The sequence below is a fragment of the Macaca nemestrina genome, chromosome 3, assembly GCF_043159975.1.
Source record: "Macaca nemestrina isolate mMacNem1 chromosome 3, mMacNem.hap1, whole genome shotgun sequence".
In the NCBI taxonomy this organism is placed as follows: Eukaryota; Metazoa; Chordata; class Mammalia; order Primates; family Cercopithecidae; genus Macaca; species Macaca nemestrina.
In genome coordinates, this window is record NC_092127.1 from 50,267,653 (window position 1) to 50,293,882 (window position 26,230).

Consider the following 26,230-nt stretch of genomic DNA (forward strand, 5'->3'; position numbering starts at 1 on the left):
AGTCTCGAACTCGTGACCTCGGGCAATCCACCCTCCGGGGTCTCCCAAAGTGCTGGGATAACCAGCGTGAGCCACTGCGCCCAGCCCAGAGTTGCTTTTTAAGACAGGAAGGGAAGACTCACCCCCAAGAAAATAGAGGCAACGACAATATTAACAAAAGAAAGAGATCATTACATTGTTAGGCTCTTCAGGGATTTAAATCTGGAGCCTCCTGCAGCTTTCTGACATTTGAGCCTTACTCTAGGGTGATTTCCAGGGTTCCAACGTCCCTTTCAAGAGAACAGCTATCACTTATATTCCTTGGGGTTCCTTCTTTGCTCCAGACTGGTTGTGAAGCCGTAAAAATGGTAACGCTGGAGCCCAGAAAGGAGCTGGTGAATACCGCGTCAGGTGCCAGGTTCATCGCGGCGAGGCTGCAGGAGCCCGGGAGAGGAGCAAAATCAGCCCCGCGCGCACCGGGACAGGCAGTGCTTTGTTAAAGAAACAAATACAGAAAACGCTGGGGCGGAGAACGGTGGTGGTGAAGGAGTAGACTGAGGCGTTTGTATGCATTAACTGTGGCTAAGAAAGCCCATTAAAGAGACGCTCCTACGCAAGGCAACCCAGGGCACCGTGTCATTGGCTTTTGTGCACTTGAAGGCGCGTGAGAGTGCCCCGCTCGAAGGCTCCCCTTTGTGTGAAAGTGTGGAAACCAAAAGCTTGCAGCTACTGCTGGGTTTTCGTTTTCGAATTCGCAGGCACTTGGGCCAAAATACTCCCTCACCAAAACACTCTCATTCTCGCACCAACAACACTCAGACTTGAGTTACTTCTCCGTTGCTGACCGAGCAAGGAGCGACAATGGCTCGGTGCGGGTGCCCGCAGCTCCCCGGGCAGCGCCAAGGGGCCGCCCGCCGCGCTCCGCAGCTGCGCGCTGGGCCCCGCCACCCGACCGCCAGCAAACGCCGGCACCAACCGCCTCGCGGCCGGGCTGTTGGGCGGGTGGTAATTTCTGGGAATGGGGCGGGGTCGCGGGTGTACTACGCCGGGCTTTTGCTAGCGGGGAGGAGGAGCTGGCGGCGCCGAGGGGCGCGAGGCTGGCGGGGCGGTGCGCCACGTGCGTCACCGGCCGGGGCGGGGCCGGCGTCGCGCTCCTGGTCGGCGTCGCGCTCTTGCCCGAACCCCCACCTTTCACTTAGCCAAGGCTGAGGAGTGGGGACTGGAAGGACCGGGCTAGGAGTTTTTGCAAAACCTCGCTCCCCGTAACTGTCAGACTGCCCGACTCTGGGGCCATCTCCGGAGGAGAAGGGCGGGAGTCCTGAGTTGGGGATGCGGTTACGGCGGGGCCTGCGGGGCCCCTAAGTGGCGAGGGTGTGCGCGTGCGGTCCCGGCCGGCTGGGGGAAGCCGGCGGGCGCTGCAGGTGCACGCGCGGCCCCGTAGTCCTCACACGCCTGCCCCGTGCGGCAGAGCCCCCTGCATCAATCCGGGGCTGGAGTGGAGAGCGAGATCGGGGAGCCCCGGGCAGGGAGCCGGACAAGTGACGAGCGTCTTTACCTGGGAAGGCGGGTTTGGGAGAAGTTGGGCGAGGAGAGGAAGGCGGGATTCAAGAGAGCAAAAGAGGCAGGTTCGGCGGGCTGGTGGGGGCCTGAGGGCGGCGGGGCCCCGCGGGGTATAAATAGCCGGCCCGCGTTTGACAGGCGCTGCGGTGACTGGCGGTGCCGCCCCCGCCCCCCCGCCGCGTGGGGAGGGGAGGAGCGCTCTGAGCTGGCGGGGAGGGGGAGGCGGACTCCAGTGTCCTGGTGGCGGCGGCAGGAGGCCGAGGGGGAGGAGCCGAGGCGGGGGGTGGAGGGAGGGGGCCGGGAGCGGGGCGGGGGCCACCATTGCTCCCCGCGCCGAGCTCTGTGTCGCCGCCGTCGCCTAGGCGGTTGGGGGTCGGTGGGGCGGCGCGGGCGGGGGTCGCTGCGCGGGGCGGCGAGCGTCTGTTTTGTCTCCTCCTCTCCCTGTGGAGCGGCTTGGGCTGCTGGGGAGGCCCCGGCTCCCTCCGGACGCTCGGCCAACGGCGGCGGCTGCTAGTCCGCGGCCCTGCTGAGAGGGAAAAGGACGCCGCGGTCTTCCCAGGCGTCGCGGAGAGCAGGTAAGAGCGCGGGCAGCCGAGGCTGGCGAGAGGGAGCGCGAAGGGCGCGGCGATAAAGCCTAGCTGTCCCGAGTGCCGCCGCCTCCCTCCGCGCCCCCGCCCCGCGCTTGTGTTGTTTGCTTCGGGGTATGCGGAGGGGTTTTCCGGCGGCTGTGGCGGTGACACCGGCCGGGGGCTGGGGGAAGGGGGCTGAGTGTCCCCGGGCAACGGTCGCGGAGCGGGACTTGGAGAAAGGAGAAGGCGCGCTGAGCGCCTGCCCGCGGGGAGCGCGGGGCGCGGGGCAGGGCTGAGGGAAGAGGTTACAGACCCCGGCGCGGGGGATGGGCCGAGCGCAGCTGGTCTCGCCGTGTTTACATCTCTGCGCGAGTCACCTCTGCCGAGAAGCGGACTGAACTGACCCGCCTCATCCCGCCGGGAGGCCAGGGCGGGGGTCCGGCTCCGGAGGAAGCGCGTCCTGGGAGGGTTTGTGTAGGGCGGGAGTCTGCGGCCGGCGCCGGGGCTGGGCGCGAGCTCGGGGCGGGACCTGGGAGGCTCCGGCCGCTCTGGGTGGCTGGGTTGAGGGGGGGTGCTGGACACCAGTTTCCTTCCCTGTCGTGCCTTATCGCCGCCGCTTACCTTTCCTTCCTGGCGCTGCTAGCTTGCACGACAGGTTGTACTCGGCCGTTCTTTTATTCTCGCTCTCCACGCCGGCACCCTGCTGCCATCTCCCCCTGTTCCCCGGGAGGCAGGGAGGCTTGGCTCAGATCGGAATCTGTTTCTTAAACAAAACAAAAACGGGCTCGTAACACGCACGTCCAGCGACTGCCTTCTGGATCCTCGGGAAGCTGGCCCTCAGGGACTGCGCGACGGGATGGTCTAGGGGCGCGGAAGGAGGACGGCGAGGGCTCTGCCAGGGCTGGATGCTGACTCTACCCCAGGAGCTTTGTGATCAGGGCAGCTGAGCCCTCTCTCTTGCTCCTTTTGGGCATTTTTATTCCATGTCCGTAAAGGACCGAAAAAATACTCCGTAACACCAAGAATAGTCCAGATCGCACAGTTTCTAATCTTTTTTTTCTCTGTCAGCATCCTGGATGGACTCTTTCTAGGAGCCAGATTCGCTGTAGAATAGCCTTTAAGTTCTTAGTACTTCATTAAATGAGGAAGAGGAGGACGCGTCATTGTAAAACTGTTAAAAATTCCCCCCTTTCATATGTTCATGAACGTTTACTTCAGCTTAATGGTTTAAATTTTAATCCGGTGATGAGAGAACAGTAATCGTGTGTTTGATAATCAGATTTGCTTTCCTTTTTATCTGTGACTCTCTATCCAGAAGTAAATTATGCACTTTCTTTCGTGCCAGAATCAGAGAAGGATGTATGCTTTACTAACAAAGGATTGGATATTTGTGTTTCGGAGTTTCTTCAAAAGGTAGAATGACTTATATAGGACTGGAAACCATTAAATTACATTTAAGGGAGTTTAGGAATAATAAAACTTTTTATAGAGCATTACAGTGTACACAGTATATTCATGTAAATATTATTGAGATGATATCTAGTAGTTAAACACATGAAATGGAAAATTGGAATATCAAGCAGGGCGTGGTGGCTCACGCCTGTAATCCCAGCACTTTGGGAGGCAGAGGTGGGCGGATCACCTGAGGTCAGGAGTTCAAGACCAGCCTGACCAATATGGTGAAACCCCATCTCTAACCAAAAGTACAAAAATCAGCCGGGCGCGATGGCGGGCGCCTATAATCCCAGCTACTCAGGAGGCTGAGGCAGGAGAATTGCTTGAACCCAGGAGGTGGAAGTTGCAGTGAGCCGAGATCGGGCCATTGCACTCCAGCCTGGGCGACAAGAGCAAAATCCTGTCTCAAAAAAAAAAAAAAAAAAAAAAAAAAAAAAAAAATTGGACTATCCTGGGCATTTGAAATTTGAATATTTATGTCAACCTATTTTTAAGTTTAGTGATTTAACTCATTGGATTAATCATTGTCTCTTATTTCAGACATAAATACTCATTTACAAAATAGCTTGAGTATGGTTGGAAAGAATTTGTAACTTTGGGATTTTTCTATGCTAAGTAAACAGATTGGTACCTGTGGCCTGTAGGGTCTTGCTAATGTTAATGGCTTTACCTGCTCATGTTGTATACCATTTTTGGAGGGGGTAACAGCGTCATTGTGATATAATTCACATACGAGTCAGTTCAGTTTAAAGTGTACAGTTTAGTGGGCTTAGTAATTAATTTTTAAAAAAAAAAATTACTCCATTTTGCAGGTGAACAATTCAGTGGTTTTTAAGTACGGTTGTCCATCGGTATCTGTTGGGGGTTGGTTCTAGGGCCTTTCTCAGATACTAGAATCTATGGATGCTCAGGTCCCTAAAGTAAAATGGCATAGTTGCTGGATGCGGTGGCCTGTGCCTGTAATCCCAGTTATTCAGGAGGTTGAGGTGGGAGGATCTCGTGAGACCAGAGTTTGGACACCAGCCTGGGTGACAGAGCAAAATTCTGTCTCTTAGGAAAAATGAAGAAATAAAAACGGCATATTATTTGCATATAAACTATGCATATCCTTTTGTATGCTTTAAATCATCTCCAGATTACTTACACTACCTAATACAATGTGGATGCTATGTAAATAGTTGTTATACTGTGTGTTGTTTAGGGATAATGATCAGGAAAAAAGTCTCTACATGTTCATTTACAGACAAGTTTTTTTGAGTAGTTTCTGTACCTCATTGATTGAATCCATGGATTCAGAACTCATGGATATGGAGGGCCGACTGTATATTCAAAGTTGTGCAGCCATCACTATAATCAATTTTAGAGCATTTTAATCATCCCCCAAAAGATCCCCATATCCATTAGCAGTCGCTTTTCATTTTCCCTCAGCACTCCAGTCCTATGCAACCACTGATCGACTTTCTATCTTTATAGATTAGACTATTCCGGACATTTTATATAAATGAAACCATATATGTGGTCTTTTGTGACTGGCTTCTTTCGCTTAGCATAATGCTTTCAAAGTATATCCATGTTGTAATATGTGTCGGTACTTCATTTCTTTTTTTTTTCTTTTTTAATTTCATCTGTTTTCTTCTTTTTTTATTTTTCTTTTTTTGAGACGGAGTCTCGCTCTGTCGCCTAGGCTGGAGTGCAGTGGTACGATCTGGCTCACTGTAACTTCTGCTGGTTCAAGCTATTCTCCTGCCTCAATCTCTTGAGTAACTGGGACCACAGGTGTATGCTACAACACCCGGCTAATTTTTTTTTTTTTTTTTTTTTTGTATTTTTAGTAGAGACGGGGTTTCACCATGTTAGTCAGCGTGGTCTTGATCTCCTGACCTCGTGATCCACCCACCTCGGCCTCTCAAGGTGCCGGGATTACAGGGGTGAGCCACCGTGCCCAGCCAATCTATTTTCTTTTTTATAGAGATGGGGTTTCACCATATTGCCTAGGGTAGTCTTGAACTCCTGGGCTCAAGCAATCCTCCCGCTTTGGCCTCTCAAAGTGCTGGGATTTCAGGCGTGAGCCACTTTACCTGCTGCTTTTTAATTAAAAAAATTTTTTATAGTCACTTTTTTTTTTTTTGAGACGGAGTCTCGCTCTGTTGCCCAGACTGGAGTGCAGTGGCACGATCTCGCCTCACTGCAACCTCCGCCTCCCGGGTTCAAGTGATTCTCTTGCCTCAGCCTGCCAGGTAGCTGGGACTACAGGCACGTGCCACTATGCCCAGCTAATTTTTTGTATTTTTAGTAGAGGTAGGATTTCACTGTGTTAGCCAGGATGGTCTCGATCTCCTGACCCTCGTGATCCACCCGCCTCAGCCTCCCAAAGTGCTGGGATTCCAGATATGAGCCACTGCACCCAGCCTATAGTCACTTTTTTTTTTTTTTATTGCTGAGTAATATTCTCTTTAGGGATATATTACATTTTATTTATCTCTGCATCAGTTGATGGACATTTAAGATTCTATTTTTTTGGGCTATATGCTGCTATGAATATTCGTGTTTTTGTGTAGACGTCATTTCTTTGGGTATGTACACTTTTTAATAAATTAGCTTTTGACTTACCTGATACCAAAAAAAATTATCCATTTTGAGTATATAATTCAATACTTTTTAGTAAATATATAGAATTGTGAAACTATCACCTTGAGCTAGTTTTCGAACATTTCCATTGCCTCCAAAATTCCCTCCAGCCTGTTTGCAGTTAACCCTTATTCCCAGCCCCAGCCTCAGGCAATCACTGATTGGTTTTGTCTTAATCCATTTGCTTTTTCTGGATATTTTGGAGTTGTATAAATGGAATTGTACAATATGTAGTCTTTCGTATCTGGCTTCTTTCACTTAACATAATGTTTTTGGGATTCATTCATATTGTAGCATTTATCAGTTTTTTGTTCCTTTTTATTTTGGAATAGTATTTCTTTGTATGAGTATATGATAGTCCCACCCCTTATCTATGTGGGATACATTCCAAGACCCCCAGTGGATGCCTGAAATCTCAGGTAGTATTGAATCTTATATATTTTTTTCTATATCTGTATACCTAGTTTAATTTGTTAATCAGGCATAATAAGAGATTAAAAACAGTATGATAGAATAGTTACAACAATATGCTATTCACAATTTCATAGATGGAAGATTTCTTACTGTAGATGTTAGCAAACAGCATAAAGTTTTTTTTCTTATTAAATTGAGAACTTTCACTTTTTCACTTAAAAGAAGTATTTTACAGCTTCTCTTTAGCATATCCAAATTGTCATCCTTATTACTCTTGAGCATTTGAGCCATTATTGAGTAAAATAAGGGTTACTTGAACACTAGCACTACGATACTAGTTGATCTGATAGCTGAGATGGCCACTAAGCAGGTAGTGTAGACAGCGTGAATATGGTGGATAAAGGGATGATTCACATCCGAGGCAGAGTGGCATGGTATGAGTTTTCATCATGCTACTCAGAATGGCACACAATTTAAAACATAGATTGTTTATTTCTGAAAATTTCCATTTATCATTTTTAGAACATGTTTGACTGTGGGTAACTGAAACTGGAAAGTAAAGCTGTAGGTTAGGGGAGATTACTGTAACACACTTTAACTGTTGACCAGTATATAGGTGTTTCGATTATTTCCAGTTTTTGACTCTTTTGAATAATACTCAAACATTTGAGTACAAGTCTTTATGTGAACATATGGTTTTGTTTCTCTTGGTTAGCTATCTAGGAGTAGAATTACAGCATCATATGTTTAGCTTTTTAGGACACTGCCAAACTGTTTCCCAAAGTGGCCGTAACATCTTATATTGCCAACAGCAATGTTTGAGAGTTCCAGTTTTCTTCATATCTTTGCCAACACTTACTATTGTCTTTTCAAAAAATTATAGCTGTTCTAATGGATATGAATTTGTTTGTTTGTCTTTGAGTCACTCTGTCGCCCAGGCTGTAGTGCAGTGGCGCATTCTCAGCTCACTGCAACCTCTCCCTCCTGGGTTCAAGCAATTCTCATGCCTCAGCCTCCCAGGCTGCTGGAATTACAGCTGAGCACAACTATGCTTAGTTGATTTTTTGTATTTTTAGTGGAGACGGGGTTTCACCATGTTGCCCAGGCTGGTCTCGAATCCTGAGCTCAGGCAATCCTCTGGCCTTGGCCTCCCAAAGTGCTAGGATTACAGGCATGAGCCACCGTGCCTAGTCTGATTTTGGTGATTCGTTGTGTTTTTGTTTTTTTTTTTTTCTTTTTTTCTCTGTTTTAGTGGAGTCATTGTGATTTTTTTTGTTTGTTTGTTTGTTTTGTTTTTTTTTTTGAGACGGAGTCTCGCTCTGTCGCCCAAGCTGGAGTGCAGTGGCGCGATCCTGGCTCACTGAAAGCTCCGCCTCCTGGGTGCACGCCATTCTCCTGCCTCAGCCTCCCAAGTAGCTGGGACTACAGGCGCTCGCCACCGCGCCTGGCTCATTTTTTGTATTTTTAGTAGAGACGGGGTTTCACCGTGGTCTTGATCTCCTGACCTTGTGATCCGCCCGCCTCGGCCTCCCAAGGTGCTGGGATTACAGGCGTGAGCCACCGTGCCCGGCCGTCATTGTGATTTTAATTTTAATTTTCCTTATGACTCATAGTATTGAGCATCTTTTCATGTGTCTTTTTTCTTGACCTATTTATGTCTCTAAAGTTGCAATTTTTTTTTTTTTTTTTTTTTGGTGAAAAATCAGACCTTGGCGATTACCTTGAGCAGTAGGATATTAATAATTCCCACAAGTTTAGCATTCCAATAATGGAACTCTTGGCATAAATGGGCAAAAGACAGGGTCTCACTCTGTTGCCCAGGCTGGAGTGCAGTGGTGCGACCAGAGCTCCCTGTAGCCTTGACCTCCTGGGCTCAAGCAGTCCCCCTACCTCAGCCTCTTGAGTAGTTGGGAATGGGGAATGCAGGTGCATACCACCATGCCAGGTTAATTTTTAATTTTTATTTTTTGTAGAGATGGGGGTCTCACTGCATTGCCCAGGCTACTCTTGAACACCTGGGCTCAAGCGATCTTCCTCTGTTGACCTACCAAAGTGGTGGGATTACAAGCATGAGCCACTGTGTCTGACCCATTTTTTTTGATGATATCGCTATTCAGATCTTTTGCTCCTTTTAAAATTGGATTGTTTGGGCTGGGTGTGGTGACTCATGCCTGTAACTCCAGCACTTTGGGAGGCCGAGGTGGGTGGATCACCTGAGGTCAGGAGTTCAAGACCAGCCTGGCCAACATGGCAAAACCCTGTTTCTACTAAAAATACAAAAATTAGCTGGAGGTGGTGGCGCATGCCTATAATCTCAGCTACTCAGAAGGCTGAGGTAGGGTAATTGCATAAACCTGGGAGGTGGAGGTTGCAGTGAGCTGAGATTGCAACACTGCACTCTAGCCTAGCGACAGAGCAAGGCTCTGTCTCAAAAAAATAAAATATAATATAACAAAATTGGGTTGTTTGACTTACTGAGTTGTAAGAAGGTTTTTTTTTTTTTTTTTTAAATATATTCTGGATGTAAGTTCTTTAATAGATATAGGATCTGCAAATATTTCTTCGCAGTCTGTTGCTGGTCTTTTCATTGCTTAAAAAATTGGTGGCTGGGCGCGGTGGCTCACACCTGTAATCCCAGCACTTTGGGAGGCCAAGATGGGCAGATCACTAGGTCAGGCATTCAAGACCAGCCTGGCCAACATGGTAAAACCCCAATCTCAGTAGAGATTTTCATCTCTACTGAAAATACAAAAATTAGCCGGTGTGGTAGTGTGCACCTGTAGTCCCAGCTACTTAGGAGGCTGAGACTGGAGAATCGCTTGAACCCAGGAGGCGGAGGTTGCAGTGAGCCGAGATCGCTCCACTGCACTCCAGTCTAGGCAACAGAGCGAGACTCCGTCTCAAAAAAAAAAAAAAAATTGGTGATTGACATCTTTTAAAGCGTAATTAGTTTAAATTTTAATGAAGTGTGGTTTCTGAATTTTTTCTTTTATAGATCATGATTTTGTTGTCTTATGTAAGAACTCTCTGCCTCATTCCAGATCTTGAGATTTTTCTGTTTTCTAGAAGTTTTATAGTTTTAACTCTAACAGTTAGATAGATTTTATCATCTATTTTGAATTAACTTCTGTGTATGGTGAGAAATCAAGTTCTAAATTCATCTTTTATATACAGATTGTTCTGTCAACCTAAATAAAAGACAGAGCGTCCCTCTGAAAGAAAACAATATTTATTCAGAAATGGGCATTATAATGGAAATATACATACCATAGTAAACTATATACATATTCAGGGAGGTAAAGGAAGACATAGATTTTTAAAGGAAAAATGAGGAGGATTACATCATCGTTTTAAATCAGTTTTCTTTGGCTATAAAGATCAATGACAAGAGTGGTGCCAGTCTGAGGTTGGACATGAAGTTACTGGGCAGATGTCCTTGCAGAAGTATTTTTTTTGTGTGTAAGGTTGCGATTGCCTTTATGCAAGGTTGTGGCCTTTATGGGTTTTTTTTGTGATAGGTTTTTTTTTTTTTTTTGGAGATGTAATCTCGCTCTGTTGCCCAGGTTGGAGTGCAGAGGTGCAATCTCGGCTTGCTGCAACGTCTGCCTCCTGGGTTCAAGCGATTCTCCTGCCTCAGCTTTCCACGTAGCTGGGACGACAGGCCTGTGCCACCACGCCTGGCTAATTTTTGTATTTTTAGTAGGAATGGGGTTTCACCATGTTGGCCAGGCTGGTCTCAAACTCCTGAACTCAAGTGATCCACCCACCTCTGCCTCCCAAAGTGCTGGGATTACAAGTGTGGCCTGCCTGTCTCTGCCTCCCAAAGTGGTGGGATTACAGGCGTGAGCCACTATGCCCAGGCAATAGTTATTTTTTTTAATCAGGTATTATTGCATGCGAACCCTCCTCTCATGGCCTTCTCTGGCTCCATTTGTCAGGGCTTTTAACACAAATGACTCAATTTTAATTCTAACAACTTTCACTTTTCTCTCTTTTGATCAAAATCTTTCTTTGGACCCAGGCACAGTGGCTCATGCCTGTAATCCTAGCACTTTGGGAGGCAGAGGCAGGAGGATTGCTTGAGCCCAGGAGTTTGATACCCACCTGAGCAACATGGTGAGACCCTGTCTCTAGAAAAACAAACAAAACAAAACAAAAAGGATCTTTCTTTGGAAGCATCACTGATCAGTCATCTTGTAGTTAGGTTTTAATTATCTTTAGGTGCCAGGATGGACCTGTCCTGGGTTGTTGGTATGGTCCCATGTTGGAGGGAGTACTTGGCAAACTAGGAGTCAGTGTCAGGACCCCCTCAGTCACATTTGAGCAACAAGGGAAGTTTGGAGGGAGGGATTCTCAGGCTAAGTCTGCCAGAAATCCGTTATTAAGATCAGTTTTTGTCTGTTCCTTAAATGTAGGCTGTCATCTCAGGGTGTAGGGCCAGCCCGGTATAATTCTGTTGGGAGTAGTACTTCTACAGAAATGTAACAAATAACATGTACAAAGTTTAAAAAGGAAAATACAAAGTAAACTGTTTTTTTTTTTTTTGAGATGGAGTCTTGCTCTGTCGCCCAGGCTGGAGTGCAGTGGCCGGATCTCAGCTCACTGCAAGCTCCGCCTCCCGGGTTCACACCATTCTCCTGCCTCAGCCTCCCGAGTAGCTGGGACTACAGGCACCCGCCACCTCGCCCGGCTAGTTTTTTGTATTTTTTAGTAGAGATGGGGTTTCACCGGGTTAGCCAGGATGGTCTCGATCTCCTGACCTCGTGATCCACCTGTCTCGGCCTCCCAAAGTGCTGGGATTACAGGCTTGAGCCACCGCGCCCGGCCTACAAAGTAAACTTAATAGTAATATGATAATACCAGTTTACGTAATGGTTTTGAGCCATGAAGCTAGACCTAAGGGCAGTCAGTTGAATATAACCAAATGACCATGGAAAACTAGATCAGACCTGTTGTAACCTGTTGTAACCATGTGGTCTGTTTTCTTATTTTGCATATGAGTCTCAACTTCCTCAAAGGAATTTATCCAGGTAAATTGTGTAGTATTAGTAATGGCACAGACATTTCTTTACTTAACCAATAGCTAATGCAGAACAATGTTATCATTCAGTATTCTATAACTGGGTTGAATTAAAGCAGAGTGTGAACAATTTTTTTAGGGATGTTGCCAGAGTCACCCACTAGATGGACTGAAGGATCTCTTAGGTCAAGTTCTGTCAAGTTACCAGTAGAAGCTGCTGATTGTGAAATTTCAATTACAACATTATCTTGCCAAGTGAAAAAGCTGCACCTTAAGAAGGGTAAGAGTCTCCCCTTGTTCAGTTATCTTGGGAAAAGCTGTCTATAGTGCAGAACCATCGACTTCTTGTCCTGGCTTGCAGTTTGAATATCTCTGGTTAAAGCATTGGGCAGTTTGGTGAACTTTTCTGTGTGGCTCAGACTTCGAGTACCAGACTTGTCCCTTAAAATTCATCGAGTTTCAGCTTATAGGGCTTCAGGAACAGAGCAATTTCTGCTTTAATAATTCTGTGGAAGAAAGTTGGATTGGAGGAAGCTAGAAGAATTTAGAATCTAGGCCAGTTTGCAGGTAGATAATAAAAACTCAAATACAGTGTACAGGGCTACAGTCTAATAACAGATACAGTATAGCTTTTCTTTAGAAACGTAACTTTTCTCTTTATAGTCATCCCAGTTTCTACCAGAGATAATCAGAATAAGACAAATTTGTTTATAAAATAGTTTTAACAGTTTTTTTGTCTGATTATTTACTTAAGTGCAGCAAGAATAGCTGTTGGCCACAAAGAAATCTCAGATTTATGAACCTTTCAAGACTAGGAAGCCAAACCAAGGCAGGCATTAGATTTCACCTACAGCCGTAAGGTTCCTGGGCCAGCCAAGAAGTGACAGATTATGTTCTCTCACTGTAAGGATGGGAACACCTGAACCCAGACGTTTTGTGCACATTCTTAAATATGATATTCCAGTCAAAGCCTTGGCAATATAACTAATGTTTCCAATTGTATCCTGTTATAAAGAGAGCAGATTTTTGTGAACTTAGAACCCTATATTATCAGAAAAATAAGAAGACTCATGAATAGTTTCTGAATTTTACTTAACCAATACCCAATGCAGAGGGATCAAGTAGGGAGAAAAAGTAAATGCTTTCACTTTTGTTGAGAGAAGTATTATCTTACCAAATTACTGTAAATGATTGATACTTTAAGATAAAAAGTTTTCTTAAATCTGGAAAACTGAACATTTAAGTAAAGAACCAACAATGTTTCAAATAAAAGTTATAAAAATATCGTTGATTATTTAATCTCATATTTTGTGTTGCTTAATCTTAATTAGCAGTTTTTCTAACTAATCAGTTTCTTCATTAGAATTCTGGAAAATTTTTAGTTCATTGAGCTTAAAGTTATTAGAAATGTATATTTAATAGTACAAGTCTTTTCCATGAATCTGATTGCAGATATTTTTATTTTTATTTATTTTTAAATTTTATTTATTTTTTGAGATGGAATTTCACTCTATTGCCCAGACTGGAGTGCAGTGGCCTGATGTTGGCTCACTGCAACCTCTGCCTCCCGGGTTCAAGCGATTCTTGTGTCTCAACTTCCCAAGCAGCTGGGATTACAGGTGCATACCACTACCTTGGCTAATTTTTGTATTTTTAGTAGACACTAAACACTAAAATTAGTAGAGACCAAAGACTACAATTAGTAGAGACCAGAGATTAAAGACTAAAATTTTGTATTTTTAGTAGCCATGTTGACCAGGCTGGTCTCGAACTCCTGGCCTCACGTGATCCGCCCAACTCGGCTTCCCAAAGTGCTGGGATTACAGATGTGAGTCACCATGCCCAGCCTGTTTTTAGAGAAGAATCAAAACTGGTGAATGATGAAGATTTAGAATAGCCATGGTTAAAAATCTGATGAAGTTCATTATTTGTAATCAGCAATTGACAAATTCAGTTATTTTTGTGGCATGTAACATATACTGGAATTATGACTGATGACAGATTTCTAAGAGTTTTATGTACTTTTGGAATATTCATATTAATATATCAAATGTAACGAAAAGAAGATCTAGAATCATTTATTTGTCAATGCTTTCCATATAATTCATCATATCAAATAATCCTGATTTAGTTCAGCATCTCTGTTTCAGAAATCTTTGAGAAGGTCCAGTGCCCTGTGGAACATCCTAAAGTTAGTTGGAGGCCAAGAACAACTTACTTATTTTTTATTTTCTTGAGACTGGAGTGCAGTAGTGCGATCTCAACTCTCTGCAACCTCTGCCTCCGGGGTTCAAGCAATTCTCCTGCCTCAGCCTCCTGAGTAGCTGGGATTACAGGCATGAGCCACTGCGCCTGGCCTAATTTTGTATTTTTAGTAGAAACGGGATTTCTCCATGTTGGTTCGGCTGGTCTCGAACTCTGACCTCAGGTGATCCACCCACGTCGGCCTCCCAAAGTGCTGGGATTACAGGCATGAGCCACCGCGCCAAGCTGAAAGACTTAATTTAGAACTTGATCCTGGGGAAGTCTACCAAAGATATCAAAAGGTTTAAAACACCTGATCAAAACATAATCATAGGTCACTGTGAAATAATAGTCATTAATTTAACCACAGTAATAATAAAAACATTTCAAAAGCAATACAGAAAGTTACATGGATGGGAAAAAATAACAACAACAACAAAAAAACAAATCCAAAACCCTTAACCCTTCCAAAGCCCAGTTTTCCTAAGTAACCAAAAACCCCAATAAAGACAGCATGAAATACAGGGATTATCTTCATAAGATGCAAAATCTTTGTTTCTTGGGCCAATTAACAAAAAGGTAAAGAAAACTTCCTGCAATGAGATTGCTTCTCCTAATGGGAATACCATTTAGATAACTTGGAAGTTGGACCTGATGAAAAATTACTTGATTTTGGCTGACACAGGAAGAATGTGTGTCCAAGGTTATGAGTGTACACCATATTATAGAGAAATGTAAACAAGAAAACTAGTACCTTGAGCAGGAAATACATGGCTTTTAGTAAAATCATGGGAAATTCTGGGTTAAATGGAGCAATTCAGACACATCAGGAAAAGCCAAGAATACAGAATTGCTCTAAACTGTAAAGCTGCAGTTCAGAAGATGTTTGAAAATTTAAAGAAACATTTCTGAAGTAAACATAAAAACCTCTGCGGTTGGGCGCGGTGGCTCAAGCCTGTAATCCCAGCACTTTGGGAGGCCGAGGCAGGCGGATCACAAGGTCAGGAGATCGAGACCACAGTGAAACCCCGTCTCTACTAAAAATACAAAAAATTAGCCGGGCGCGGTGGTGGGCGCCTGTAGTCCCAGCTACTCAGGAGGCTGAGGCAGGAGAATGGTGGGAACCCGGGAGGCGGAGCTTGCAGTGAGCCGAGATCGCGCCACTGCACTCCAGCCTGGGCAACAGCGTGAGACTCCGTCTCAAAAAAAAAAAAAAAAAAAAAAAAAACCTCTGCAGTTTTTACTAAGAACAGATCAAGACTTCAAGAAAAGCTTGTTCTAACACAGGGGACCAAAATTTTAGGTATTTGTTGTTGTTTTTGAAACAGAGTCTCATTCTGTCACCTAGGCTAGAGTGCAGTGGCACAGTCTTGGCTCACTGCAATCTCCACTTTCCAGATTCGAGTGATTCTCCTGACTCAGCCTCCAGAGTAGCTGGGACTACAGGCACATGCCACCATGTCCAGCTAATTTTTGTATTTTTTAGTAGAGATGGTGTTTTTCCATGTCCAGGCTGGTCTTGAACTCCTGACCTCAGGTGATCCACCTCTGCCTCCCAAAGTGCTGGGACTACAGGCGTGAGCCACTGTGCCTGACCAAAGCTAAACTTTTAGAAAGCTTGTAACTAATTTTCTTTTATTTGTAGCCAACTTAATTGTATGAAAAATCCCTTCCTTCCTTCCTTCCTTCCTTCCTTCCTTCCTTCCTTCCTTCCTTCCTTCCTTCCTTCCTTCCTCCCTCCCTCCCTCCCTCCCTCCCTCCTTCCCTCTCTCCCTCCCTCCCTTGCCTTCCTGCCTGCCTTCTCTCCCTCCCCCTGCTTGCTCGCTCGCTCGCTTTCTTTTCTTTCTTTCTTTCTTTCTTTCTTTCTTTCTTTCTTTCTTTCTTTCTTTCTTTCTTTCTTTCTTTCTTTCTTTCTTTCTCTTTCTTTCTTTCTTTCTCTTTCTTTCTTTCTTTCTTTTCTTTTTTTCTTTCTTTTCTTTCTTTCTTTCTTTCTTTCTTTCTTTCTTTCTTTCTTTCTTTCTTTCTTTCTTTCTTTCTTTCTTTCTTCTTTCTTTCTCTTTCTTTCTTTTCTTTCCCCTTCCTTCTTTCCTTCCTTCCTCTCTTTTCTTCTTCTCTCTTTCTTTTTCTCTTTCGCTCTTTCTCTCGTTCTCTCTCTTTCCCTCCCTCCCTACCTCCCTTCCTTCCTTCCTCTTTCCCTTTCCCTTTCCCCTTCTCTTTCCTTCTCAACTCCCCTCCCTCTCTCCTTCCCTCCTTCTTTCCTACTTCCTTTTTTTGATAGAGGGACTCTGTCTCCACTGCTATCACGTGTCATTTGCAGGCTCAAGTGATCCTCCCACCTCAGACTCCTTAGTAGCTGAGACTACAGATACATGCCAGTGTGTCTGGCTAATTTTTGTATTTTTTGGAGAGATGGGGTTTCACCATGTTGTACAGGCTGGTCTTGTACTCCTGAGCTGAAGTGATCTGGCTGCTTCGGCCTCCCAAAGTGCTGGGATTACAGGCATGAGCCACTGTGTCTGGCCCACACACAAAATTTCTTTAATAAATTCATCCTTCACAAACCTTCCACAGCTTAATCAGATCTTCCACAACATTCTTGGGCCTTTAGCTTTGTCCTATACCTTCTCTTTCTTAAATAATCAGTCATTTTACTTTAGGATACAGTTTACTTTCTTTTTTCCTTATCATTTTAAAAAGTTATTCTCCTTTCAACCCTCCTTGCCAAAATTACATCCTTATAACTTTCTTTATATTTCTCTCTCCTGCTTACTGAGTCCTTTTTATCTTATTTCCTTCCTAAATGTTACTTTTTGAAATAACCTCAAATAACCTCTGAATTTACAGTTATTCTTTTTTCTCAATGAATAATACATTCTTATGCTTTTCTCATAATTTCTCTCATCAAAGCCACATGTTTTTTGTTACACTTCATATACACAATTATATACACTAGTTAGAATTTCTAACTTAGTAATCTTGATTTTTAGTGAAAACCTAGGAAGCAAGAAATTTTGAACTGTCTATCATATATCAGTATTTTATAGATGAGAATCATCTTATTTTTATTTTTTGAGTTAGGGTCTCTCACTATTGCCCAGCCCAGAGTGCAGTGGCATAATGATAGTGTACACGAGGTCAGGAGTTTGAGACCAGCCTGACCAACATGGTGAAACCCCGTCTCTACTAAAAATACAAACATAAGCTGGACATGGTGGCGTGCACCTGTAATCCCAGCTACTTGGGAGGCTGAGGCAGGAGAATCACTTGAACCCAGGAGGTGGAGGTTGCAGTGAGCTGAGATTGCGCTACTGCACTCTAGCCTGGTGACAGAGCGAGACTCAGTCTCAAAAAAAAAAAAAAAAAATTTAAACCATGTTCTTTTTTTTTTTTTTTTTGAGAGAAGTCTCGCTCTTATCCCCCAAGTTTGAGTGCAATGGCTTGATCTCGGCTCACTGCAACCTCCGCCTCCCGGGTTGAAACCATTCTCCTGCCTCTGCCTCCCAAGTAACTGGGATTAAGTCACCTGCCACCATGCCTGGCTAATTTTTGTATATTTTAGTAGAGACGGGGTTTCACCATGTTTGGTCAGGCTGGTTTTGAACTCCTGACCGCAAGTGATCCGCCCGCTTCGGCCCCCCAAAGTGCTGGGATTATAGGCGGGAGCCACTGTGCCTGGCCTGCAGGCTATGCTATATAGTATCTTCCACATCTATCATTGAGGCTAGCACTCTGCCCCCCTCCACTACCTCTCAGCAAGCCAGACTCATTGCCTTAACTTGGGCCCTCACTCTTGCAAAGGGACTATGCGTCAATATTTATACTGACTCTCAATATGCCTTCCATATCCTGCACCACCATGCTGTTATATGGGCAGAAAGAGGCTTCCTCACTACACAAGGTTCCTCTATCATTAATGCTTCTTTAATAAAAACGCTTCTCAAGGCTGCTTTATTTCCAAAGGAAGCTGGAGTCATTCACTGCAAGGGCCATCAAAAGGCATCAGATCCCATTGCTCAGGACAACGCTTATGCTGATAAGGTAGCTAAAAAAGCAGCCATCAAAAGGCATTAGATCCCAACGCTCAGGACAATGCTTATGCTGGTAAGGTAGCTAAAAAAGCAGCTAGTGTTACAACTTCTATCCCTCAGGGCAGTTTTTCTCCTTCTCATCTGGCCACTCCCACCTACTCCCCCACTGAAACTTCCACCTATTAATCTCTTCCCAAACAAGGCAAATGGTTCTTGGACCAAGGATCTCCTTCCAGCCTCACAGGCCCATTCTATTCTGTTGTCATTTCATAACCTCTTCCATGTAGGTTACAAGTTGCTAGCCCATCTCTTAAAACCTCTCATTTCCTTTCTGTTGTGGAAATCTATCCTCAAGGAAATGACTTCTCAGTGTTCCATCTGCTATTCTACTACTCCTCCTCCTCAGGAATTTCTCAGGCCCCCTCCCTTCACTACACATCAAGGTCAGGGATTTGTCCTTACCCAGGACTGGCAAATTGACTTTACTCACATACCTTGAGTCAAGAAACTAAAGTATCTCTTGATCTAGGTAGACACTTTGACTGGATGGATAGAGGCCTTTCCCACAGGGTCTGAGAAGGCCACCGCGGTCATTTCTTCCCTTCTGTCCGACGTAATTGCTCGGTTTGGCCTTCCTGCCTCTTTACAGTCCGATAAGGGACCAACCTTTATTAGTCAAATCACCCAAGCAGTTTCTCAGGCTCTTGGTATTCAGTGAAACCTTCATACCCCTTACGGTCCTCAATCTTCAGGAAAGGTAAAACGGACTAATGGTCTTTTAAAAACACACCTCACCAAACTCAGCCTCCAACTTAAAAAAAAGGACTCTGTCAAGAATAGAGCCTAAAAACTTGCCAGCCAAGCAAGTAATTACGCTAGACCCCGTTGGACCCTCTTGGAAATGCTCTAGTTAGATGTTCTGACTCCTCCCAATTCTTAGTCCTTTAATACCTGTTTTTCTCCTTCTCTTATTCTGTTTAGTTTTTCAATTCATACAAAACCGTATCCAGGCCATCACAAATAATTCTATACGACAAATGTTTCCATCACCAATCATTCCGTATGACAAATGCTCCTTTTAACAACCCCATAATATCACCCCTTACCACAAAATCTTCCTTCAGTTTAATCTCTCCCACTCTAGGTTCCCACATCGCCCCTAATCCTGCTTGAAGCAGCCCTGAGAAACATCGCCCATTCTCTCTCCATACCACCTCCAAAAATTTTCGTCACCCCAACACTTTACCACTATTTTGTTTTATGTTATTTTTCTTATTAATATAAGAAGACAGGAATGTCAGGCCTCTGAGCCCAAGCTAAGCCATCATATCCCCTGTGACCTGCAGGTATACATCCAGATGGACTGAAGTAACTGAAGAATCACAAAAGAAGTGAAAATGGCCTGTTCCAACCTTAACTGATGACATTACCTTGTGAAATTCCTTCTCTGGCTCATCCTGGCTCAAAAGCTCCCCATTGAGCACCTTGTGACTCCCCACCCCTGCCCGCTAGAGAACTGCTCCCTTTGACCGTAATTTTCCATTACCTACCCAAATCCTATAAAACGGCCCCACCCCTGTCTCCCTTCGCTGACTCTCTTTTCGGACTCAGCCCGCCTGCACCCAGGGGAAATAAACAGCCTTGTTGCTCACACAAAGCCTGTTTGGTGGTCTCTTCACATGGACGCGAGTTAAAGTTTTAACTTGTACTTCTATCCAGAGTATATTTAGATGATACTTTGCTGTTCAGTTTTCACCATCATAAAACAGGTTGAACAATCGTTGTTGATTAGGTTATGCCTGGGAACCTGACTAGTCTAGTTCTTTGGTTGAAGATTTCTAGAAATGTCAAAACGTGCCTGATAAGGAAAGCATCAAAATATCTCCAAAGGGCTGGCACTGGCTCATGCCTGTTGGGAGGCTGAGACGGGAGGATTGCTTGAAGCCAGGAGTTTCAGACCAGCCTGGGCAACATAATGAGACTCCATCTCTGCAAAAAATGAAAAAACCTCAATGGGGTATGGTGGCATGTGCCTATAGTTCTAGCTACTCAGGAGCCTGAGGCAGGAGGATTGCTTGAGCGCAGGAGGTTGAGGCCGCAGCGAGTTGTAATATGATGTCACTGCACTCCAGCCTGGTTGACAGAGTGAGACCTAGTATCAAAAAATTATGCAGAATTTTGATGATGTCACAAATTATCTAATTTCATTTCTTTCCTCTGTGTGTGTGTATGAGAGAGACAGATTGATATTTTAGTCAATGATGGATCAGATAAACAACAGTAGTCCTGTAAGATTATAATACCTTAGTTTTACTGTACCTTTTCTATGTTTAGATATGTTTAGATACACAAATACTTTCCATTGTGTTAGAGTTGTCTGTAGTATTCAGTATAGTAACATGCTGTACAGGTTTGGAGACTGGGAGCAATAAGCCATATCGTGTAACCTAGGGGTGTAGGCAGGCTACACCATCTGTGTCTGTGTAAGTACGCTCTATAAGGTTTGCACAGTGACAAAATCCTTAGGTCCAAAATTGTCTAAGGACCTAAGGATGCATTTCTCAGGATATATTTCTGCCATTAAGCAATGCATCACTGTATGTGTATAGCACATAAGAATATATGTATAAGATTAAGGCTGGGTGCGGTGGCTGACGCCTGAAATCCCAGCACTTTGGGAGGCTGAAGAGGGTAGATCATTTGAGGTCAGGAGTTCGAAACCAGCCTGGCCAACATGGTGAAACCCCGTCTCTACTAAAAATACAAAAATTAGCTGGGCATGGTATGTGCCTGTAATCCCAGCTACTTGGGAAGCTGAGGCAGGAAAATTGCTTGAACCCATGAGGCAGAGGTTGCAGTGAGCTGAGATCACACCACTGCACTGTAGCCTGGGTGGTGGAGTGAGACTCTTTAAAAAAAAAAAAAAAAAAAAAATATATATATATATATATATATGTATATATATGAATGAACATGTATGTTAATTGGATTACTCAGTGTCAAGGCTGTGAATATTTAAGATATTATTAGTCATGGTATGAGACCATGCGTATACCACACAAGAATATATGTATAAGATTGGCCAGGCACGGTGGCTCATGCCTGTAATCCCAGCACTTTGGGAGGCTGAGGTGGGTGGATCACGAGGTCAGGAGATTGAGACCATCCTGGCTAACACAGTGAAACCCCATCTCTACTAAAAATACAAAAACAAAATTAGCCGGGTGTGGTGGCGGGCACTTGTAGTACCAGCTACTTGGGAGGTAGAGGCAGGAGAATGGTGTGAACCTGGGAGGCGGAGCTTGCAGTGAGCCAAGATCGCACCACTGCACTCCAGCCTGGGCGACGGTGAGACTCTGTCTCAAAAAAAAAACAAAACAAAACACGAATATATGTATAAGATTAATAACATGTTAACTGGATAACTCGGTGTCAAGGCCATGAGTAAATAAGGATTTTGAGATATTGTTAGTTACGGTATGAGACTCTTGAAATGAAAAGTTATTTTTACGATTGACAAGTTTTATCACTTTCCAATTAGCCTTTTCAATCAATTTTTTCTTGTAAAATGAGCTGTAAGTTCTCTTCCAGATTAAAGAGCTTTCCTGCAACTTTTCTTATCCTGTTAATTTCTAGCATCATTTAAAAATATCTGGATTAATTATTGATTCCTAAAGTAAGTCTCATGATATGAGTGCTTGTTGCCAAAATTAACTTGAGTTCTGGCTTATGAGCCTAGATAGTTAAAAACTATATAGTCCTTACACTTGGTTTTCCTCAGAAATGACCTCATTCTCATTTTCAAAAGGGAATTCTTTCTTTAAACAATTCATTAGTTTACTTTCTATCCTTGTAAAATGCTGTGTTAATGTTTGTCTTAACAAATAAGCATGACATCTAAATTTTTCATGAGTTGTAATTAGATTATATTGCTTTTATCTTTTTCATTATTTTTTTTTTTATTATTTGTAGAGATGCAGTCTCACTATGTTGTCCAGGTTAGTCTTGAACTCCTGGACTCAAGCGATCCTCTTGCTTTGACCTCCCCAAAGTCTTGGCCCTACAGGTGTGATACACCATGCTGGCCTTTTTAATTATTGTTTTCCGAGATGGGGTCTTGCTGAATTGCTCAGGCTGGAGTGCAGTGGCTGTTCTGAGGCATGATGCCACTACTGATCAGCATAAGAGTTTTGACCTGCTCAGTTTCTGAACTGAGCTGGTTTACCTCTTCTTAGCCAACCTGGTGATCCCCCTCTCCTGGGAGGTCACCATACTGATGGTGAACTTTGGGTTGATACATGATTGGCATAGTGGACTACAGCCTAGAACTCCTGGCCTCAAGCAATCCTCCTGCCTCAGTATCTGTAGTAGCTGAGACTGCATGGGTGTGCCACCACGTCTGGTACTATATTCTCATCTGAAGCTTTAGCAATGTAATACAGCTCTGATGCTGCCCCTATGCCATGTGAACCAAGAAGTATCTGAGACAGGTCTCAGTCAATTTAGAAAGTTTATTTTGCCAAGATGAAGGATGCACACCTGGGAGGTAGGTTTGTGCCTTTCTCCAAAGATGATTTTGAGGGCTTCAATATTTAAAGGGGAAAGAGGAAGACATTTTTAAAAGGTGGGTAGATAAGAGACAAGCAGTTGCATTTTTTGATTCTCTGATCAGCCTTTCACTGAATAAACAATTTACCTGTGAGAGGGGAGTAGAGGAATAGCCACTTATGCCTTGTCTAGCTCAGCGAATCTGCATTTTTACATCAGAGGAAGAGTCACATGTGCATTGGTGTCAGGTTAGCAGAGGAATGACATAGAGCTCTTTTGTCCTGCACTCATGAAGATAAGCTATCAAAATATATTATCAGGGTAAAATTCAACATAACCATTTTAGGGTAAAGATCTTGAGGCCCACAAGGAATTTTCTAGTCGGCAAATTGTGAGGGAAGTATGTAGCTTTTTTTTTTTTTTTTTTTTTTTTAATGGTTGTAGCTATCTTATTTAGGAATAAAATGGGAGGCAAGTTTGCCTGACACAGTTCCCAGCTTAATTTTTCCTTTTGGCTTAGTGATTTGGGGGTCCTGAGATTTATTTTCCCTTTCACAACTAATATCTTAGGCTCTTGCATTAAAAAGATAATAACAGATTAAATGGCATTCATTTAATGCTTATAGTGTGCCAGGTAGTTTTTGTAAAGAATGAAAAGAACTAGATACATCTTCTTCTCAGAGTTGTTTTATACTATCTTATGGATGAGAAAATTTAAGTTAAAGGAGATTAAGTAACTGCCTAACATCAGGAATTACTCAGCATTAAAGCCAAAACATAAAAAATATTTATTGAGCACCTATTGTGTTCTGAGGATACATTGGCCAATAGGCTTTTAACTCTTAAATCATACTAGCTCTTCAGTATTGTAACACAAAGAAAATGACTGAGGCAAGTTTGAATTTAGAGGTTTATTTTGCCAAGGTTGAGGATGTGTCCAGGCAAAAGGAACACAAAATCACAGAACAGCTGTGACCTGTGCTTTTTCCAAAGAGGGTTTTGAGGGCTTCAACCTTTAAAGGGGAAAAAGGGGCAGTAGGAAAAGGGGAAAAAAAAAAATAAAGACGGGAGAGTATGGTCACATTCTTGTGAGCTCACTAAATCTACTTGTTGCATGTGAAAAGGAACGGGTAGAGGTAAAGTCAACTATGCATTCCTCTAGCACTCAGTGAATCTACATTTTACATAAGATAGAGTAAACAGAGGAAGCAGTCAAATATGCCTTTGTCTCAGGTGAGTGGAGGGATGACTTCTAGTCCTGTATTTGCCCTATACCTGTGAAGATAAGCTTTTAATTTATATTGTCAGGGTGAAATTAAATAGAGTTCTGTTTTAGGGTAAAGATCTTGGGCCAAGAAGGAATTTGCTTGTGAGCAAATTGTGAAAGAGGCTCCCTGGGGAGGTATGTGGCCTTTTATCTTTGCAGCTATCTATTTAGGAACGAAGTGGGAGGCAGTTTTGCATGACACAGTTCCCAAGCTTAACTTTTCCCTTTGGGATAGTGAGTTTGGAGGTCCCAAGATTTTTTTTTTCCCTTTCTTTCTTTTTTTTCTTTTTTCTTTCTTTTCTTTTTTTTTGAGACAGGGTCTCCCTCTGTTACTCAGGCTGGAGTACTGTGGCACAATCTCAGCTCACAGCAACCTCTGCCTTCCAGGCTCAAGCGATCCTCCCACCTCAGCCTCCTTAGTAGCTGGGACTACAGACGTGTGCCACCGTGTCTGACTAATTTTTGTATTTTTAGTAGAGATGGGGTCTCCCCATGTTGCCCAGGCTGGCCTTGAATTCTTGGGATCAAGCAATCCGCCTTCCTTGGCCTCCCAAAGTGCTGGGATTATAGGCGTGAGCCACTGTGCCTGGCCTTTTCTTTTCATTTCATTATCCTTTCACAGTATATAGAATACTGTCAAAATAGTCTTTATGTAATAAAGGGGATAATTATGGCTATTTTACAGGGCTGTTGTAAGGATGGAAAGAATGCATAAAACTGTTTCAATAACTACAAAAATCTATGATATTATTGTTTTTGATGTATTTATATTAATATTACAACTATATATATATATAAAATTCCTGTCAGAGTTGATAATTTCAAAAGGGAATCAAACAGGACAATTAAAATGTGAATTAGAAGTATTTAAAGCATTGATTTCATTATTAAAAATACGTAATTTCATCAGTTAAATGACTAAGGGTAATGGAGCTTTTTCACTCATCCTGTAGGCAGGAACCAGCTGTAAATTAAACTATACATAAGTGTAAATTACAAGGCTCTGCCTGGTGACTCACACCTGTAATCCCAGCACTTTGACTGGCTGAGGCAGGAGAATTGCTTGGGCCCAGGAGTTCAAGACCAACCTGGGCAACATAGGGAGACCCCGTCTCTATAAAAAAAATTAGCTTGGCATGGTAGTGCATGCCTGTGGTCCCAGCTACTTGGGCTGACGTGGGAGGATCACTTGAGCCTGCGAGGTTAAGGCTGCAATGAGCCATGATTGAGCCATTGCATTCCAGCCTGGGCAACAGAGTGAGATCCCATTAAAAAAAAAAAAAGATGGGCCCGGCGCGGTGGCTCAAGCCTGTAATCCCAGCACTTTGGGAGGCCGAGACGGGCGGATCACGAGGTCAGGAGATCGAGACCATCCTGGCTAACACAGTGAAACCCCGTCTCTACTAAAAATACAAAAACTTAGCCGGGCGAGGTGGCAGGCGCCTGTAGTCCCAGCTACTCGGGAGGCTGAGGCAGGAGAATGGCGTGAACCCGGGAGGCGGAGCTTGCAGTGAGCTGAGATCCGGCCACTGCACTCCAGCCTGGGTGACAGAGCGAGACTCCGTCTCAAAAAAAAAAAAAAAAAATTCACTCTTATATTTTCATGACTGGCAAATTTGTACCATTTTGCAGTCACCACCACAATGAAGATAATACAATATTTCTTTCACCCCAGAGAGTTTCCTTGTACCCTTTTGAGATTAAATCCTTCCAACTGATCTATTTTCTATTTCTATAATTTTATCTTTTCTTGAATGTCATATAAAATAGAGTCACCCTTTTTCTTTCTGATCTGTTAGGTGTTTCAGATATGACTGGTGCAATAGCAAGTAAGATAATTGACCCTCATGCTGATACAGCTTACTCACAAATTAGGACTTGTATTAAGAAGCAGTTAAATCAGAAAAAAGTACAACCTGTTGGAAAATTATAAAAAGAGAATTTGTCAAAGGGTTAGTAAACAGTATTCAATTTTCATGACAAACTTTCAAGAACCAATTCACATGATCAGTTTTCACATATTGGGTGGGAAATTAATAAAATCAGTACCCTTTTTAACTTCCTCTTTGGACCCTAGTTATATAAAATTAGGTAATTTATAATCCTTGATTCATGATACACTTAAATAATAGCTCAATCATGGCAGTTGCCTATTTTTAATAATATTACAAGCACACATGAATCCATCATTCCCCATGAGAACTAGAAGCTTGACAAGAACTCAACATCAGATTTACCCATGTGGGCCTTTAATATAAAATGGAATTTGCACTGCCTATGTTTCTTTTTTTTTTTTGAGACGGAGTCTCGCTCTGTCGCCCAGGCTGGAGTGCAGTGGCTGGATCTCAGCTCACTGCAAGCTCCGCCTCCCGGGTTCACGCCATTCTCCTGCCTCAGCCTCCCAAGTAGCTGGGACTACAGGCGCCCACCACCTCGCCCGGCTATTTTTTTGTATTTTTTTAGTAGAGATGGGGTTTCACCATGTTAGCCAGGATGGTCTCGATCTCCTGACCTCGTG

At 43.7% G+C, this 26,230-nt stretch overlaps 1 protein-coding gene across 11 annotated transcripts in view; it reads left to right on the top strand.

The window, feature by feature from the left end:
* Window positions 1-1,578: 1,578 nt before the first annotated feature.
* The window catches only part of LOC105493260 (E74 like ETS transcription factor 2), a 135,128-nt gene continuing 110,476 nt past the window's right edge, over window positions 1,579-26,230 (top strand). For 6 of the 11 annotated variants that reach the window (XM_071093022.1, XM_071093021.1, XM_071093023.1 and 3 more), the window contains exon 1: window positions 1,860-2,114. The gene's annotated coding sequence lies outside the window, so the exon portion shown is untranslated. Of the gene's footprint in view, window positions 1,601-1,859; window positions 2,115-11,764; window positions 11,906-26,230 lie in introns of those variants that run through there. The other 5 variants (XM_071093019.1, XM_011760774.3, XM_071093018.1 and 2 more) reach the window with 5 other exon arrangements.